Consider the following 21,236-nt stretch of genomic DNA (forward strand, 5'->3'; position numbering starts at 1 on the left):
TGGGGTTGTATGACCAACAGATATGTGAGGGCGTAAATTCTAGATTATTATCCAGAAACTGGATTTGGTTACCTTTGGACAATTCAAGCCCTTTTCCTTCACACTTGAAATTATTAAGGATAATACTAACTAAATCAGGCAGACTAGAGTTAGGAGAGAGGTTTAACATCACGTGATAATCATCAGCGTACCGAAATATCCGCACAATGCGTTGGTCGGAGAGACAACTTCTCAAGCGCTTGTTTTAAGAAGCAAGGAAAATACTACATAAAACTGGTGCCACGGATGAGCCTATGCATATACTACTTTTCTGTGTCATGTGGTGGTTGTTTTGAGCGTGTAAAAGGCATGCTGGAAGCGTTTTTTAAATAAAAGTTGGAAGTTCTGCGCTCTATGTGTGTATGTGTTTTCTGTCTCTGTCCGTGTTTTTTCGCGCAGTTTAATCATGAATCCAGGGATAAGTTCATGGTAAACCAACAAAAAGAAGAGGCACCACACCGTCCGCTCTTGAGTTAACAAGAACACCGCCGCGGCAAAGCCGACGAGCTGACCCTGAAATCGGCGATGTGGAATGTCGTTTTGATGAGCGTACCAAACACGCACCCTCTCCACCACTCACAACGAAGTCAAAGTGGGCTGCAAGACTTCAATAATGGCTTTACGGTGCCAGTTATGGGCTTTATATCGCTGAAGTATGATATTCCTCGGCCCTTTTGTTGCCTTTTGACTCCTTGTCTCCAGTGCCTACATTAAAACAGCTGACAACACAGATGTCAACCCTTCAGAGGACGTTGAATCAGAGAAGGTGGAGGAGGTTGGATTCTGTGGCATCAGCTTAAGACGCCACATTCCCACTCCTGGCTTCCGACGCCTCATTCACCCACCTATATACCCCTTCTCAGTTTGCAATTTTTGCCGACCCAGAACCTACCTTGAACACATCAAGTGGGCCTGTGTTGGCCATTCTCTGTGAACATCTCTCAGTACCGATTCCATGGAGCCCTGGGAGGCAGCCCTGTGCACCCCAGTCCCTGATCATGTGGACAAGGTCCTAGATTAAAATTAGAAGGTAGCGGGGGCCTACCCAGCATTAAACGTCCCTCGCTCCCCCTTCCCCATTGGATAAGTGAACTCGTCAGTCACTCATTCACAAAATCTCACTCACTCACTACTCACTTCCGCGAGCCACCAACAATACTTCATGTCTATGCATAACCATAACTCAAAAAATCACTATCAGTACACCGTAACGTACAGTGATGTGTCGTCATTGGCATTGCTACGAATTAATTTCGTGGCATTGCGGTTTCCCTTTTGGCCTCACTGGTGTATAGAATGCTTTTTTATTCTTCCCTGCAATAGCGGCTTCTGGAACTGAGAGATTGCGTAGTGAAGTATGCGTGCGCTGTTTTGGTTTGCAGTGACACTGACGTGCGTGACGCGGAAGTGGAAGGCGGAAACACGTATCGAGCCATGGGACCTGTTCATGCCCTGCGACAACGTCATCTACCAGTTGACAGACAGGAATGGCTTAAGTATGTGGTTTTTATTAAATTCGTTTAATTGTCTGAAAGGCGGGTCAACGGCGTCTCAAGAATGAAAGTTTTTATCACTGAACAGAAATAGCGTTCCGTAGATCGTGACACAAAATACAAAAATATTGTTATATATATGCCCTGCGCGTTGCTGGATGTTGAAGAAGAGGACGATAAACAGTAGTGGCGCGAAAGGAAGACGAAGCTGAAGAAACCGTTGAGACTTGCCTGAACACTTGCTCTACTGTGAGGTGGACGCTTGCCCTTCACCTGCTGTGGTTTCCTGTGCTAGCCTTCTGCCCCGCATCAATATTTTGGCAAATGAAAACACGCCATCCGGCGATGAGAAAGCGTGCATTTGCGTTTCCCTGCTGCGCATAGTTTTCAATCATAGTTTTTAGTGTCCTAAGGTGACGTTATGCTCGGACGTTACCGGTCCTGGGCTCAGCGCTTGTCGAAGTCGGAAATGTCAAGTCGACGACGCCACGATAGGCGCAAGACCCACCCTCTACACTGAAACCGGTTCCACCATAGAGAAACATACTTACGTAAAGAGCGGACACTTCCATAGGGCCCTGTGGCCGAGCAGCGCCAGCGCCGCGTGCGGCTGGTCAGACCGCTAATTTCGTCCTCCGAGATTTTCGGCATGGGACTTGCTCTGTTTGGGTTTCGCTTTCGATAGAAATACTTTCAATTCTGAATGACCTTCAGGTGTTAAAATATTCAACTACATTGTCTGGAGTTGCGCGCAAGTGCTTTAACGATGTCATGCATACGGACGTATAAAGTAGCGGATCGCAACCTCTTTACATTAAATACCAGCAAGGTTCTCACAGAACATAAGCGTGGCTGAATTAGTTCATGCAGGTTAGAATAATGCGATCAATGCTGCTGTTATTGTATTTTTTTGCCGCTATTGAGCCGCTTTTCTCAGTGACACACAAGGAGGCAGTGGCTCCATACAAAAAAGTTTATTTTCTTGTTTACATATTGAATGGCACAGGAAGAATACTGGATCACACACTTTATAAATTGGATCATATTACAAAGAGCAACAAGATTGAAGGTATGTTCAAGCACGCGGAACAGTGTCACGATGAAGAAATTTCGCATACCGGCTGTGTGTTTTTCCTCTAAAACATCACCCGTGAGAACAACAGAAAAGGAGTTGTGAACTGGTAGACACAAATAAGGAGGAAAAAATGCAGGCACAGCCCGCGCGGAATTTCTATAAATCAGCCTTGATCAGTAGGCTGTTCAGAAATTTAAACACACCACACCGAATACATAAAAGTAACCCAATGCTATGCTTATACTCATGATCGCGGACAAAATTGCCCTCTGCCCATATGGCAAAGTATTACAGGGAATCCATTGTTAGCGACTAAAAGCAGTAGATGTCGTTAAAATGCAGGCCTCGAACAGGCAGCAGCGCTTTTTGGACCCCAACGAGAATGCTTTAGCCATGACAAGAATTTCGACTTGTAAAAATGGTGCTTACGAAGAGGCAAAAGCCCAAGCATTTTGCAAACACAGCGAAGTAAATATCACTCACAAAACGATCCCAAATGCGCAAAACACAGTTCATGTACTGCCGAATAAAAGTTTGTGTTAAGATACATCGGAGTGACCGAAATATTCTTTGTCTTCAAGCTGCCTTAGAAAATTACGCAATCAAAGGAATGCACATGTTCTTCAGAAAAACACGCCCGAAACAATACAGTAACTGCACACTAAAAGTTGCGTCACGGCTCCTATTCTATGTTACACGTGCAAAATAAGTTCACGTTGCGCCACAAACGACTTGCTAAAAGCGTTCTTAGCTCAAAAAAGAGCAAAATTATTTCTGCAGACAAAAGGAAAAGTTACCGGCCAAACGAGGTGATGCATTGAAAAGCACGGTGAGGTGGGCGTAACCGGCGGCACATGACCGGCTCAGCATCAACGTTTATATGAAAAGAGCAAGGAAAGCATACGCTTTGATGCAAGCCAGTGCAAGGTAGATATATACCTTGGCCAGTGTGTGTATGATAAGCTATCTACCTTTGAGGTGGAGTGGAAGCGAACATCGCTACGCCGCCTCGCGGTTGGTTAGACCCTTACTTGCTCGGCCGCCAAAAGGCTCGAGTGTCCGCTCTTTACGTAAGTATGTTTCTCTATGGTTCCACTACGACGATGCGGCACAGCTGGACAGGCGCATGCGCAGAAGGCGAGGAGCAACTAAGGAAGAGAGCACGCGTGCGCACTATCTCTGCTATAGACCAGATTTTTAGCCGCTTCACTAGCGCGCCGCCGCGCGGGCGCTTTCTTAGGGGCTGCGGGGCCTCGCTATTGCCGCAGCCGCACCTGCATGGTAGCCACATTCAGCTGGCCATCGAGCACTAGATAGCATCGCCAGAAATACTTTCCCCGCCCGGTGAAAATATTTGTGAATAATTGCGAACATTACTCTTGCGTATGACGCTTTTCTTTCTTCTTGCCAACAAGTTCGAACCTCAGCAATTAGACTGTTTTCTTGTTTGCATGGCGTGTGCCAGTTGCATCAAAAACTTATCGCTTTATGTTCACCTGATCTTACAAGCTGACGGCAGTCAAATTTTTTCGCGCTTTATTTATGAACAGCGCCACATTAGGATAATATTTTATCCCTGGAACTCTATAGCGCCTATCAAACTGTTGCGCTTGAATGTCAAGCAAAACGCTTGTTTTCCTATCCTGCACGTACATTCTTGTATATGCCAAAGAAACAGCAGTATATAAATGCTAGATTCGCACATGCGCAGAACTGGAAACTCTGTGCACCGGCTTACGCGAAGCTCGGCTACGAACCTCGTAGTGAAGCTCTTCGCTTCAAATGACGTTTTGTCTAAGCAAAGTTCAGTGCGAAGCCCGCAGATCTAGTAAAATATTACTCCATATGGAACGAGGTTCAAAAATAGGTTCGAAAATCTACATGATCTCGCGCATAATTAAAAGTAAATAAAAACGTGCGGATTTTCACACATGTGAACATAGCTTGCCCCCTCCCCCCTACAAAAGAAACACTACGGCTGCGCATAAGCATTTCAGTTCATAACCTGCGTGGTAGGCTACCCTTATATATTGTGTCACCAACGGAACAGTGCGCTTCAAATTGAATTGCTATAGCCCACTGGAACAGGAACAAATTTTAGTAGCGATGCACAGCTCACATCTACATGCATAGGCGGTAGAGCGCGTTAGCGAGAGAATTATGAAATCTCGCTCACAAACACACATTCAAGCAGGCTCCCGTGCGACCCGCAGTCCCCTGGTCGCTTTCTGCGCGCGCCTGGCAGATGGCGTCTGGTGTCAAGAGAAATAATCCGCAGAGCGCAGTATGGTGATAGTAGCCGCGGGGCTAAATGATGTCCTATATGGTGACGCTGCAGGAATGGTGGAAAGTTTAGCTAAGGGAGTTGACGATATCGGGGAGATAGCACAGCAAGCGCAGATAGTTGTATGCACAGTACCGGAGGTGCTAGGATTGAACGGAAAGCTGGAAAAGGACGTGGTGACAGTTAATCAGGACATAAGAAAGTTAAGCCTGGAGAAGCGTTTCGAAGTGGTTGAGGTAAACAGTGAGGTGCATAAAGCAGGTTTGGGTAGGGCTTTTCAGCGAGATGGCATTCATTTTAACAGAAGGGTGGGAGCAGAGATCGGCTGGCGCCTGGCAGGTAGGGCTGTAGCTTTTTTAGGGGGTCCGCGAGGACTCCGTGCACAGAGGTAGTTAGAAGTTAAGCAGAAGAAAGTGTAATAACGGAGGCTGAGCCCCAAAAAATGGCGAGGAGGTCGAGAAAGAAAAGTACAAAAGGAAATTTAACACTAGGATCAGCTACATAAACATGCAAGGAGGTAGAAAAAGAGCTAAATGGCTAGAGATAGAACAGCAGTTGAAGGATGACAAAACAGGTGTGTACGCTCTTTGCGAGACTCATGACAGGGATCTAGAAAATACGCCGTTTATAGAAGGTTACGTCTAGGAAGGGTGCAACAGAACGAGAACGAAAAAAAAGGGTGGAGGGGTAGGTATGTTGATACACCAGGGAATAAATTGGCAAAGAATTAAATCATCTTGTGAAGAACATATCTAGCTAATGCTAGATTTCTGTGAACGACACGATCTGGTTATAGTAAATAGAGAAACAAAATGTGAAGGCTAAATCACGTGAAGAATTCCGCATCAGGCAGACGACCATTGCCTACTGTCTAATGTCGCAGGAAATTTATAGCAAGGTCACAAAAATGGAAATAGACGAAGAAGGGGAGTGTAGTCTGGGAAGTGATCATAAACGTATTAGTCTGCAGATGGGGCCCTTGATGAAAAGAGAAATGGAACTTAGATAAAAAGTAAACGCAAAATTTAACGACGATCAAATAGCGCAGATAGCAGCAGACATATACTGGGATTATGAACAGGTAGTTCTACTCATAAGGAGGAAAATTAAGGAGGTTAAAGTAGCAAACCGCTGGAATGGAAAGAGGAAGCCACGGAGCTGGTGGAATAAGGAAATCAGGGAAGCTATTGAACAACGACGGGCTGCTTCAAGGGTACACCGAATGGCAAAGAAAGCACAGGTATCACAGGAAGAAATCGACCAAAAATGGGAATCATATTGACAAAAGAAACGTGAGGTACAGGCCCTCGTCCAAAGTAAAATAAGGAAGTCCACCGATCGCTGGACGGCTGACATACACGATGCCACTAGAGGCGGAGCAAGAAAATTCTGGGACCATATAAGCTGGCTAGGGAAGAAGAATCAAAGAAAGCAGGATCGGATTCAAGATAACGAGGGAAATTGTTTAAAGGGAGACAACGCAGTGAACTACATTACATCAGTTATAGCCGAGTCATTTAAGAGCGACGATAGGGTAATCTCCGCAAATCAGGAAGCAACACAAGGTAGCAGAATACAAAGCAGCTTAGAACTGACCAATCTAAACTGGAAAAAGGCAGAAAAATAACTATTCCTAAAACCACATCTACAGGAATAGATAGAATTCCGATCAAGCTGATTAATGAACTTGGTGCAAAAATTAAGGAAACGTTGTTAAAAGCTCTGGAAACAGTCATAACGAATAAGCAATTTCCGCACAGCTGGCGGCCGAGTAAAATGAATTTGATTTATAAAGGGAAAGGAGAAAGTATTCACATAAAATCCTACAGGCCGATTACCATAACATCTGTTATGTACAGGTTGGCCATACAGGCGGTGGAATTAAAGGTGCAAGCATGGGTAGAAAGTAAAAAGATACTCGGAGAACTTCAGAACGGCTTTAAAAATGGTAGGCGCTTAGATGATAGCCTGTTCGTGCTTACCCAATGCATCGAAATATCTAGAGTGGAAAATAGACCTTTGTATTTGGCCTTCCTTGACATAAACGGGGCGTACGACAACGTAAGCAGGGAACTCCTGTGAACATATTAAAAGAAGAAGGTATCGGTTATGAGATAATAGAATTCCTACAGGAAATATACCGGGATAACAAAATAGAAATTACGTGGGAAGGGATAAGAAGTACGGAAGATGTCAAAGTATGCAAAGGATTACGACAAGGATGTCCTCTATCACCGCTGCTGTTCATGCTTTATATGATAAACCTGGAGCGGAGGATACAAGACAGTAACCAAGGTTTTAACCTGTAATATAGATTAGGTGGAAAGGCGTTAGAGCAGCGCCTCTCTGGTTTGATGTATGCAGACGATATTGTGCTGCTAGCTGAGAGTCTGGAAGAATTGCAAACTTTAGTTAATTATTGCGGAGACGAAGGGGACGCTCTGGGCTTCAGTTTTAGCGCAGTTAAGTTTGGCTCTGATGATTTTCAACGGCTCAACTGATCAGTTTCCTAAAACACAAGGCCATGAAATACCCAGAGTAGCAGAATATAAATATCTGGGGGTATGGGTAAACGAAGGATTGACATACATTGGAAAGCATGAGCAATCACTTAAGGCCAAACGGCGAAGGAATGCCGGGATAATGAAGCATAGGGCATTGTGGGGATACAACAGGTATGTGGATTTGAGGGGTATTTGGAAAGAAATTAGGGTGCCCGGACTATTTTTCGGAAATGCGGTTTTGTGCCTAAAATCAGAGGTACAGTCGACATTAAAAATAAATCAGAGACCAGTTGGACGATTAGCACTAGGTGCCCACGGCAAAATCACAAATGAGGCGGTACAAATAGATATGGACTGGGCATCTTTCGAAGTACGGGAAGCTCATAGTAAAATATTATATGAGGAACGCCTGAGGAAATTGGATAATAACAGATGGGCAGCTAAAGTATTTAAATACCTGTACTTAAAAAGCGTTGACTCACAATGGAGGAAAAGAACTGGGAAACTAACTAGTAAGTATGCTAGTCACAAGGAAGAAATAAAGAGCATTAAGCAACAGGTGAAAAAAACAGAAGGTAAAAATTGAATAAATTCGATGGAAAAGAAAGTGTGGAATTATACCGAAAGTGGAAAATGCAGATCAGGAAGGAAGATTTCTTTGATAACTTAAGAGGCAGTACCCTACTTTTTGAAGCTAGATCGGGGTGCCTTAGAACACGAAGCTACAAAAAGAAATTTAACAATGGAGATGACGCATGCGCTGTATGTGGTAACTCCAGTGAAACAATTGAACATATTGTACTCGAATGTAATGGTATCTATCCGGAAGTTGATGCAGGCGCAGTCACTGTTCCTGAAGCTCACGCGGGTTTAGAGATACCGGTGGCCGGGTGAATAAACGGGCGGTGGAAACTAGCAAAAAACGACTGGGAGATTGGTGGCTTAAAAGCAGAGAATTGACATAATGTTAGTAATGTAGAAACAAAAATTTATTAAATAGAATGATGGTTTAGTTAACCAATCTAAATCAATAATTAAGCTATAGGGAAACAATGAGCATGATAGCTACTGCTACCACCCCGTTTCCAAGGGGACGCTCCTATATTCCATCCATCCATCCAAGAGCGCGCTAGCAGCCTACGTGTCACGGTAAAAAAACTTGGGCGCGGCATAGCTCAGTTAGGCCACGATATACGTGGCGAAAGGATGTGTGCCTGGCGCTGGGCTGCCTAGAACTGTCCAATCCAATCTAATCCCATCTTACCTAGAGTAATCAGATCTAGTCCAATGAAGTACAGTTCATTCCAGTCAAATACAATCTGATGCTTTTCAGTCCAATTCAATCCACCTCGTCCAGTCGAGCACAATCCAATCCATTCCAGTCCAATCTAATCTAGTCTAATCCTATCCCGTACTATGCTGAGTACATGCTGGACCGAAATGCGTCGCTGACTAGCCTACCATCATCGCTACTATCATCATCACGCTAGACGGGAAATAAGATACGCTTCCCACGATCCTGGCTGTGGCGCAGTTCGTAAAGTGTTTTGCTGGGGTCCGAGGGATGGAGGTTCGATTCCCGGTGGAGACGTTTTTTTTTTTTTTTTTTAATGAGGGGATCGGCCCAGCGGTGTGATAACATGCCAGATGGCTCTGCGAGCGCGCGACGACTAAAGCCAACAATGCAAACACGGGAGCCAGTTGGTTGATCATACTGGGGAATACTGCGCTACTTGATAGACAGAGACAAGTGAAAGATGACACACGAATGAAGCGCAAAACTTACAACTGTTTATTTTTATCGGCAAAACACTTCATCTTCATCATCATCATCATCAGCCTGACTATACCCACTGCAGGGCGAAGGCCTCTCCCATATTTCTCCACTTAACCCGGTTCTGTGCTAGCTGCATCCACTTCACCCCTGCGAACTTCCTAATCTCATACGCCCACCTAACTTACTGCCGCCCCCTGCTACGCTTTCCTTCCCTTGGAATCCAGTTTGTTACCCTCAGCGGCCATCGGTTAATCTCTCCTCGCACTACATGTCCTGCCCATGTCCATTTCCTTTTCTTAATTTCCACTAGAAAGTCGGTAACTTGAGTTATTTCTCTGACCCACTCTGCACGCTGAAGGCCTCTCCCATATGTCTCCACTTAACCCGGTTCTGTGCTAGCTGCATCCACTTCACCCCTGCGAACTTCTTAATCTCATCCGCCCACCTAACTTTCTGCCACCCCCTGCTACGCTTTCCTTCCCTTGGAATCCAGTTTGTTACCCTCAGCGACCATCGGTTATTCTCTCCTCGCACTACATGTCCTGCCCATGTCCATTTCCTTTTCTTAATTTCCACTAGAAAGTCGGTAACTTTAGTTATTTCTCTGACCCACTCTGCACGCTTTCTATCTCTTAATGTTACCCCTACCATTTTTCGTTCCATAGCCCTCTGGGTTGTCCTCAACTTAAGTAGAACTCTCTTGGTTATCCTCCACGTTTCAGCCCCATAGGTGAGTACAGGCAAGATGCAACTGTTGTATACTTTCCTCTTGAGCGATACCGGTAAGCTGCTAGTCATAATCTGCGAGTGCTTGCCAAATGCGCTCCATCCCAATCTTATTCTTCTTGTTATTTCCTTTTCATGGTCCGGATCTGCAGTTACTACCTGTCCTAAGTAGACATATTCGTCTATTACTTCTAGTATTTCGCTACCTAATGTAAACTGCTGTTCCTTGCCGAGGCTGTTGGACATTACCTTAGTCTTCTGCATATTGATTTTCAAGCCTACCTTTCTACTTTTTCTGTCTAGGTCATCAATCATTATTTGCAGTTCATCCCCCGAGTTGCTTAGCAAGGCAATGTCATCAGCAAATCGCAGATTACTGAGGTATTCTCCATCTACCCCTATCCCTAACTGCTCCCATTCCAAGTCTCGGAATACTTCCTCTAAACAAGCTGTGAATAGTACTGGGGAGATTGTGTCTCCTTGCCTAACACCTTTCTTTATGGGAATTTTGTTACTTGTACGTACTTGTACATATTTGTATATATGTACGTGTTGGCAAAACACGTACATATATACATATAGCATTCTCGTCAAATCACAAACACATCACTCATGCGTGTGATCACGCACGTTATCACTTCGACCACAACTCCGCATCTGCGCAGCTATCATATCCAGCTCCTTTTTTGTGAGAGCCACAGATGATGTACTAACACACGTATCTTTTTCTGCTGACTCAATAAGGAAGGCTTCTACGATTTCTCTTTCAATTCTTTCCTTTTGTTTGCCTACAATTTCAGTCCTGTGGAATAATGGTTTGCAGCCAGTTTTCCATCGCAAGCAATGCTGCGCAAGATTTCCAGGGTGGCTGATTTTCCCACAGTCATTATGATGTTCCAGGAGCCTCTTATTCCGCCGTGCCACCAACTTCCAAGTTGGTGGCACGGCGAAATTGCTGCATCGCGGCCAGTGAAGTATTCACTTCAACACCTCGGCGTTCCCGGTGCTTCCAGCGCGACATTGAAACGGCTACATTCGGCGCCGGGTGCCATCCGACCGCGTCAGGTGCCGCCAAACACGCCGGCGTCGAGCGCCGCTAAAATGCGGAGGATCACGTTTAGGGTGATTTGGCGTCGCCGTGCAGAGCGCACACTCACTACATCGGAGACTGGTGACCATTTGGGCTAGTTGGTATGAATTGAACATACTGAACCAGCGAAAGACACAGAAACAGAATAAAGCACACAGGACAGCACGGAACTAACAACTGAGGTTTACTAGAAACAGCCGTCCAAAGAACCAAATGACATATGTGAACCAAATTCTCACAAGACAAGCAAGTCTCGATTCAACACGGCAAACAGGCACGCAAGCTTTCACTATTATGTCACTATTTCTCACATGTGCACACTGTTGCTCAACAAAAAACTTCTTTATTGGTGAGTAATACTAACGGTGTACCTATGCATTATCACTGCCTTGCATCCTAATGTGCTGGGCCTCCACAAGCTCCCTTTCCTGTCTGCTCTTTGCCTCGCCATATTACGAAATACTGTCAGGGATAGAAACACAGTTTTCACATTCTCTGCAGTGAGGAAGATTATTTTGCTTTCAACGTTTTTCAATGAGTTCACATTCCCACGTATTCGCGTGCACGGTCATTCACGGATCTGCTCGTTTGACCCTTATGTACCCTACTACAACAGAGGGAATCATATATGTCATAAGGGGTACAATTAACAAATTTGTTGGCATGCTTGACGGAGTACCGTTAGTTTGGTAGCTTGCTTTGATTTTTCTCTTGGAAATTCTCTAACACTGACCTGAAAGATTGAAAGAGTGCCGACACAACCACTTTCACAGCATGCCGTTGTGGTATTTATTTTAGTTTATGGGAAATGCCGCGTGAAGATAAGACACCACTTAGACTATTTCCTTCTCCAGCTTAGTACCATTTTAGCCCCTCCTATTCTCGGTTTTCATTTTCTGCAGCACCGACTTGACGACAGCTCGCAGCAAGTAATCCGCATAGCCTGCCTCTCTAGGACGAATGGCTTGTTGGTGAACGCTGTCATTGGATATATGTGGACAGCTCTTAAGTTTCTCAGCCAAAGGCTGGCTATACCTTTTTTGGTCAGTATAGAGTGGAAGGAGGCTTACGGCAACAGGGCTTTTGTTGTTCTTGGTATCTCCAGCATACATGGTCATCGTTAAACGTAAGAGTTAAGTGTACAAATCGAATGGAATTGTGACACGGCATTTCGTGTGTGAACGTCAGTACAAGTACACAATCATTGAACACATTCAACGCATCAGCAATGATTATTGGTAGCAAGTCACTAGGTAGTAGCTTCAGAATGATTAAAAAGTCGTCCACATATCTGAGAACTCGAAGAACACGCTCGTCAGATAGGTTGCAACGAAGAGAATTATCAAACCTCGCCAATGATTGTGTTTAATAATTGTACACGGGCACTCACTGTCCGGTACAAAATGAAGGATCATAATTTGATTCAATTTCTAGATTAACTTTTACGTTTAACGAATGCTGAGTGTGCTGGAGCTACTTACCCAGAATAAAAAAGCCTGTTTGGCGTATGCCTCCTCTAAGAAGGTATAGTGGGCCTTTGCCTGAGCAATGTCCGACAGAACAGTTGCCCACGTGCAGTGAAAGACCGCTTTCGGCAACAAACCGTTCGCCCTAGTGAGGCAGGCTATTCGGATCACTCGCTGCGAGCTGTCGTCAAGTCTCTGCTGCAGAGAACGAAACCTTTGAACAAGAGGGGCTCAAAAGGTACTAGGCTGCAGAAGAAAAAAGTCGAAGTTGTACCCTATCTTCATGGCATTTCCAATAAGCTAAAACGGCAAAAACAATGGCATGGTGTGAAAGTGGTCTTTTCGGAACCCTATAAGCTTCCAGGTCTGTGTTCCCAAATTTCCAAGAGCAAAAAAGGAAAGCAAGATACCAATGGGACAGAGGTGGGCAATCTCATGAGGTCGACCTCAACCTCAAAATGACCTCAGCCTCACGGAGTGAGGTGAGGTTGAGGTGAGGTCGACGACAGCTCGAAATGTTTTGAGTGAGGTCTCGAAATTGGGCCTCAACCTCACGCGTGAGTTTGAGGTAGAGTGAGGTCGTCATTGTGTGAGGTCAAAATTGTGAGGTCCAGGCTTTTTGCTGTTGCCGCGGCTTACTTCGAAGAGCGCCCCTTTCGACGCGGAGCTCGAGCGTACTGCCGCGGTGTGCCCGCCGACTCCTGGTGTTCGGTTACCCCCCGCTCGGACGACCGGATGCCGCAGCCCCTGCTCAGCTTTCGGTATTCCACCCTAATGTTCGCAGCCCGAGGACGCTGCTCTCTGCTCTTCTTGGAAGGAGGTGTTTTATTTTATTTTTTACTTCACGAACTCCTCATGCCCCCCGCCCACCAAGCCCGTTTCCTCTGATTTGTTTGTACCGATGCTTGCCGCCGGCTTAAACACACAGGAGCGCGCAAAGCAGATAACTCACGTTGACCCGCGGTGCTTTTGTCGTATGCCGCAAACAAACATGCAAACTAAAAAGCGAATCAAATTGTCTTTGCGCAGACGGCGCGGAGCAGAACTGTTTGTAGTGTGAATGCCCGTTTCCAGGCGCTAACGTGACGACTGCTGCCTTACATTCAATAAAGGACCCCTCTGTACATTACACGGAAACTTAACAGAAAATGGTGCAGCGAAATTGTTAGAGAACGTAATACTGACAGATGAAAAAAAACGGAAAACAAGAACAAACCAGGAAAACCGGCACAATACCGTCTGAGCATTATATCGTGGTCCCCGCTTTCGAATTGTACGCCATCGTTTTATATTCCGCTCCTGCAAAATTATATTATGATATTCTCTAGAATAACCTCTCTTTAGTCTTGTGCTGCTTGTTTCTTCTAACAGATTCAAGGGTGACCCCGAACAACTGCAATGGGATGAAGGTGCTAGCGTTCCTTATATAACCAATGTAGCGGTAAAACATGCAACAGGATGAAACGGACGGCACAGCTTATAAGACACAGCTGGTATACAGGAAAGAAGCTTGCGCATGTTAACCATTTGCTTAGATAGAAGAGGCAAAAAAATTATATGGGGCTTGTATACAGTTAAGCCCATTGAAAAAAAACCTTTTGCACCGCTATGGTCGTTTGTTGCTCTCTCAAATTCTAGTGAAATCAAGCAATGCAGGAGGAAGGAGGAGAGTAAGGGATTCTCAACTTCATAATGTCAGGCCTCTCTTGAAATCTCTTATTTAGGCGCAGAAAAAAAAAAGAGAAAAGTGTTCTCCTAGATGTTTTTATGAGCTAGAAAGTATTGAGATGGTTTCCGGCTCGACACTTTGGTGTCTAGACGGACGAATTGGTGTTGCGAACTGAGCGTGTCTCGTTTGTGCTGCCGTCTGTTCGAGACGGACAAATCAATCGGGAGAAAATCTTTGTGGTCAGATGTCGGAATAATATTTTCAGTCCTTCGTTTTTCCTTTAAAAGTCAATTTAGATATACGTGAATGAAACCAATTACATGCTAGCACTGAGGAATGCAGTACTAAGTCGATGTCTCGAACCTTCTATACGCTCTGGGAAGCGCGGTTCGCTTCTGTTTTTAGTGTGCGACATTTGTCATTACTTTTGTCAACATGGTATTTCTTTATATATTTTTCCTTGAATGTCATTTAGGTTCGTACACTGCCGAACAGAGAATAGGCTTCTCTCTCATATTTGACTCTTTCTTTGGCATCTTTTCAGAGGCCTGTAGCACAACCCTCCTTTCCACTTACCGGCGCGGTCATTTTGTTTTTCTTTCTTTTTTTTTGCAAGTATTAGATAGCACGATGTACTGTCTGAAAGCGGAGCTGACACACATACGCCACTGCCTTTGGTGTGTATTGGTGACAGTTCGACATTCACCGCAGGAGCAGACGGCGAAGGGAGGGGCGCGTGCACAGCAGGGAGCTCGGTCCCTCCGGGCTGCTTGCTCGCCTCCTTTCTGTTATTCTTGTCTTTATTTTACGTTTATGTGCTGTAACTATACGACACTGACAGGCAAATGATTTCTCTGGATGCACGTACGGTGCCTACGGCGAAGCAGCTTCGGAGACACCCCCGTGCAATTTATTAGTTACGTCTTTAAAGGAAAACAAGTGAATACCACAAAGAAGCTCGTCTCAGACTTGTCTGGGAAATGGTAACAAGTATTCTGTTCGGACGCACAAGTATTTATATCGTTTCCTTTTTTTTTTTTTTTTTTTGAGGTGGGTGGCAGTTGGACATTTTGCTCCGGCGAAATTGGACGGGTGAGCCGATGTTCGCGACAGCAAAGTGGTTCACTTTTAACCCTCTTTCCTAGCAGTTCCGACCTCTGTGATTTTTTAAATGTAAGCGGGATGTTCATAGAGGCAATTTCGCCAATTTTTGGAATACGCCACGGGATCACAGAATTATAAACAAACACCTAGGAGCGGCCGGTTGGGACCTCATAACATAAACAGCATTCCTCTTCGAAATTTTCTGAAGGTACATTTGTTTACACGGCGTTGGCCGAGCTTTATGATTATTTGGTGTGTTGCTGTCTTTTCCTCTTTTGTTTGTTTTGTTGGGGATTTTGTCTTCACTATTAGTTGTTTCATGAATGGCAGTTATGTAAAATTCGGGCCGCGTTAATATGAACGACCTGAATTATGGATAGTTTTTCTGGGGACGAAACCTTTTTAATGTATTTGTGCCTCGTTAATATGGAAACTTGCTCTGTAAACAATGGACAGGGGAAGAATGCACACAGCCCACTCGGCCCATGTGTTTTTGTCTCGTTAATATGGACATCGTTAGAAAAAAGCAGGGGCGTCAGAACGCAAGTTAAAGAAGGGTGCGCAGGCCGGGAACCTATGCGATAGCCGATACGGCCCGATGCCTGAACGAATCCTGTGGAGTTGGAAAGAACCAAAGCAGGCGTGTGGTCGTTTTAGGAGGGGGGGGGGGGGGGCGCAAGAGCGGAAAGGAAGGGAGGAGGAAGAGAAAAGGAAGGCGGAAGGCAGGGATCGTACACAGCAAACCGAGGGTCAGCTAACTAAGAACGACCCCGAAAGGAGGGAAAGAGGGAATCGGGAGATTTCTGGGTGCAGCGGCAGCGCCTCAACGAGAGGCTGCAGTCAGGAAAACAGCAACATGTGGTTGCAATACATTCTGCTGAACGTGAACAGAGAGGCCGGTAAAAGCGTAAGAAAGAAAGACAAGCGCCAAATTGGGGGTGGGAACTGAAGTTTTTCTATCCCATAACACAAAGTTGTTCCATGAAGTCTTTGACGCTTTTCGGCAAGGATTATGACATACTCACGAAGTAGAGCGACAAGCACGCAAACAGCACCGCGCGGCGCCTTCGCCAAATGCAGCCGGCGCAGCGCGCTATCGCGCTATTGGCTGCACAGTGCTTTGACGCAGTTCCGGCGCAATTCTGTTTTCGCTTTTAAAGGCGCGACCGGGCGTCCCGTCCTGGACGCCCTTCCTTCTCATGCTTCTGGTTTTCGTCACTGTTGTGCTGCCGAACTGCACATCTTGCACCCCAGGTGGTCCACATGTCGGCTTCGCCTTGAGCCAATTATGCGGCTAGCCATCATTCTAAACTGTACTTCAGCTTGCAGTGTTTCTTTTATAGGAACACATACAAACGACACAAGAAAGGTCTGTTCGATAGCCCTTTGTATAGTAGCCTGCCAACTGGACTCCCTCGCTTCCTTAAAGCAACAGTGCAAGGCAAAAAAAAAAAGAGAGAATCAGAAGAACGGAAACAGGGAGGTTAACTGTATAGGCAAAAAGAGTGCAAAGAATCTGGAGCCTGTAACCCTCAACTTTAGTCTTACTTTTAGCATGGCGGGAGTTAAACGCAAAAGAACGGAGCTGAACTTAGGCGCGAAGCAGGAAATCTGTGAATATAAGTGGCAAAAGCCATCTCAGTCAATTCAAGCCGTGAGGGACTGGGCCCAAGTTTAACTAGGCCTCAGCCTCGCCAGGTCGACGGTAGCGTCGATACTACAGGACTTCGATACTACAGGAGCGTCAACCACAGTCCAGCAGCGGCCTACACCGTTCGAAGAAATGGAGTCAGCCTTGTTAATGTGGTTTGGGAATGTGCGCGCAAATGGTGCTGTTGTGAGCGACTAAATACTTCAAGAGAAGGCTCGCTGCCTCGGCAACATTATGGATGCGTACCGCTCCTTCTCCTCAGTCTTGATAGGTTTTACCTGAGATGACTTAGGGAATTTTTGTTCGTTAAAATAGGGTGAAGTTTACTGAGAAATATTATTCTACGCTGTCAGGGCATTACTGACTTCAGCTACTCAAGAGGATGGCTGACAAGGTTTAAGAACAGACATGACGTTTCGAGTCGAGGAATTCATGGAGAATGAGGTACCATCGACAGCTCGGCTGTTTTGAATTACAAATTTAACTAACACAGCAGCCATTATTTAGAGTTTTTTCTTAATTATATACTTTTCGTTTTTATTCATGACTCGTTATTAGGGATGACTCGCTTTATGGACATTTTTGGTCGGAAACCAAAGCGTCCATACTAACGAGGTACGACTGTATTCGTATTTTTTCCTAATTTAATGCATTCGGTCGTAAGACAATGTACAGTGTATTAAAAAAAAAGCTTGGCAATCATCTTTTTTTTTTTTCGAATTAAGAAAAAGAGCATATCGTCATTGTTGTCATCGTCACTAGGGTCAACAGCATTTGTCTTTTCTGTATATAGTAATAACTTGCTTGTTTTATTTCTAATACTAATCTTTTATTCACGTGGGTGAGATGGAATAAACTTGTTGTATTGCATTATGGGCCTATGCGTAGTAACGTGGTACCGATGTAGGCCTTAAAATGAAACTGACCACAAAATGGTAGGCGAGGAGGGATAGATGATTATCACTTTAGCGCAGAGTTGGACATGTAGTCGCCGGAGTTTTTCTGCTTTTATCTGGGATATTATTTGCTGTATAAAATTAAAAGTAAAAAAAGCCTTCATACGACAAAATTCTTGCATGGCTATATATCCCAGGATTACCAAAAAATGTATATTTTGTTTAGGTTACGGTTTAATTTAATGATTCTTTTTTTTTTATTAAGGTCGAGCGCCCGACCTTAACCTCACATTTTTGAGTTTGAGGGGAGGTTGAGTGAGGTCGCCAATGGTCACTTGAAAAGTAGGTGAGGTTGCCTGGCGGACCTCAACCTCAATTTATGAGGGTGAGGTTGTGTGAGGTCGCCAAATATTTTTTAAGTTTGAGGTGACGTCGAGGAATTTGAGGTCAAATGCCCACCTCTGCAATGGGAGCTCTGTCCAGTATGCCAGCAATTTCGTTAATTCTGCCTCTGGTGTGATATATAAGATTCCCTCCTCTTGATTACTGATACGCTGTCAAAATCAAGAACGCAGCTTTCGCATTCTCTGCAGTGACGAGGGAGCGTATTTTCTCTACGTATTTTTCAGTGAGTTTACGCGTGCACGTGTACGGTCATTCACGTATTTGCAATGTTGAATGGAAAATGCGTGAATGACCGTACACGTGCACACGTGAACTCACTGAAAAATACGTAGAGAAAAATACGCTCTCTCGTCACTGCAGAGAATACGAAAGCTGCGTTCTTGATTTTGACAGCGTATCAGTATTCAGAAGAACACGTGTAGGCAGGAAGGGAGCTTGTGGAGGCCTATCACATTAGTATGCCCGACAGTCACAGCTGCATTAGTGCACTTCACTATTACTTACCAAAAGAGGTGGTGTTGTTAAGAACAGTGCGCATGTAGGTATAGTAAAGCGGAATAGGTGAAAGTTTGCCTAATATTGTCATCGTCCTCAAAATATTGTGTGGAATGGAGGCTTACTTGTATTCTTGTGAGCATTAGATAGGCATATGTCATTTGATTCCTCGACCGGTTGTTCTTTCGGGTAAATCTCAGTTTGTTAGTCCAGCGCTGTCCGTTGTACAGCTCTTGCATTTCTGTGTCTTTCACTGGTTCAATGTGTTTCACAGTGGAGTATCACGGCTCCTATTTCGACGTGCTCGAACGGAGTGCCACTCGCTTCTCGGCCAATGGAACCATTTGCGACCGTCGCTTTCGGACCAAAGCGGTCGCAAAACCTCCCTGAGTCGCAAGTGTGAACGGACCTTCATCCAACCATTTGTCTGTGGCTACTTATAAAGATGAACAGTTGGTCGAAATGTTTGTAGAACGCTTTGCCATGACGCCCTGCATATATCATATACCGTTTCTCGCATTATGGTGTTGGAAACCAACACATAGTCCCACACTATGCCATACAATACCATGCTACAACGTTTCATGCCATATCATGCCTACTATACCGTAACATGCTATACCATGTCATTCCATACCATACGATACCACACCATACTAAACCATACCATACCGCTATATCATGCAATTCCCTACCACACACACCACTCGCACCGTGCCGTGCCTTAGTAAACTATATCATGCCATACCACACCATGATGTACCACACTACAGCACAACGTACCACAAAACACAATATCATGAACTGCCCTGCCATACCACACCACACGCACCATATCATACCACACCAGACACACAACTTCATGCCATATTACCATACTACACCATGCAATAGCATACCACAAAAAATACCATACCATTGCCCACCTCTTTATTTTCCACCAAGTGAGTTTAGGCTTTTGTTGTTTTTGCCGTGTGCGCTTCGCAATGAGCGAATCAAGTTGAAATCTGACATGCTTACTTCCGCGCACTGAATAACAAGCCGCTGTTTTCGCTACTTTCCCTGTAACGTATAAAAAGTGACTGCCATGTAATGTTTCAACAGAAAAGAGGCATTCACATTCACAGGAGTGGTGTTCAGTGTTAGTCAGATTCCTCCTGCCCGACAGAATGGACATAGACAAGCGACACATATAAACTGCTGGCAGAAAATTTAAAATTCTCAGATGGCTTTTCACTAACAAAAACAGGCATTATTTGATGAAAAAATAGCAGTTAGTACCCAAAAACTTTGTGCCCAGGTGAACCAGGCAGATGCAGCGATGAAAAGAGCTACCTGTCGGAAGTGTCGGAAGCTGCTCTGGCAGTCCGCAAGCCGGCGACGGGTCCATGCGCTTTGCTTAGCTTGGCAGAAACACGCAAAAGAGGGACAATTGCTAAAGCCAAAATACCTGGCCAACGCCACTGCGCAGCTTACACCGCCGATGAACGGCCCCTATTCAGTATATTCTTTTACCGTAACCCATAAAAGCTACGTAAGAGATGACTATATTTCAAATATTTTCAATCACTAGGATAATGGCGTGAACTTAGCCTATTGTCAAGTACGATACTGCATGCGTTTTTAAGGCAGAAACCTTTAAAAGCTCGAGTGGTGTCCGCAAAAAATGCGAGAGGTGCAGGATATCGGCAGAGTTCTGGTATACAGTGACCGATAGATTAGTTGTGATAGATAACGATTGTTAATGATGAGAAAGAGAGTGAGAGGGAGACCTCTCTCTCACAGAGAAAAGGAGAGCAAGAGAACCTTGATATAAAGAAAAATACAGACAGAATCTCTCGCTCTCTTCTCTCCCCCCATCCTTCCCTCACTCTCTCCCCTTCTGTTCTTTTTCCTCTCACGCTTCCCTCTACCTCTTCCGTGTCTGCCGCCCTACCTGTTCTACAAAGTATAGAGAGAGTCGAGAGTGAAAAAGAGAGTGAATCTTTAGAGAGAGACTCTCTTTCTCTCTCTCTCCCGAAGAATCTGAGGTGTTCTAAGGATCGCAGGAGGGCGGACAAAATTGTTTCGCCTTGCTGCACATAATGAAATATAAATGCGCTACTGAAATTTCTGGCTGAGGTGTATGGTTTCCCGTACCGAATCAACAGGTTTAATTTTTTCTTTTTGCAAATAATTATATAAATTAGGCAGTGAACAATGCTAATTACTATTTAATTGATATGCGGCTCATATCTTTGTGGCGCTGTATTATAAAAATAACCTTTTTAATACTTTCAAAATTCTCGGGGTCATAAGGTGCTGCATTAAATGGTGCCTACTATCTCTCAGACTACGCCTTTATCAACAAGCTCTTATAATATCCCCGATAATGTGTGTCTATACCAATTCATTTCTAGCTGCTGTGTTTTGCGAACAGAAATGCAATTTTTCAGCAAAGCCATGCTTTAAACTTTTAAAAAATTTCTACAGCTTTTTTTTTCATGTTTAATAACAAAGTGTTTGTGCTTATCAGCTTCAATAAAAGTGTAATATGTGGGACTAATAAAACTCGGAACAGAG

The 21,236-nt window shown here is 44.7% G+C and overlaps 1 pseudogene; it reads left to right on the forward strand.

Moving 5' to 3' along the window:
* The window catches only part of LOC146192222 (uncharacterized), a 66,846-nt pseudogene extending 47,782 nt beyond the window's left edge, over nucleotides 1–19,064 (forward strand).
* Nucleotides 19,065–21,236: the final 2,172 nt, after the last annotated feature.

Source organism: Amblyomma maculatum, chromosome 4, assembly GCF_055883805.1.
Source record: "Amblyomma maculatum isolate TAMU_Amacu chromosome 4, ASM5588380v1, whole genome shotgun sequence".
NCBI classification, from domain to species: domain Eukaryota; kingdom Metazoa; phylum Arthropoda; class Arachnida; order Ixodida; family Ixodidae; genus Amblyomma; species Amblyomma maculatum.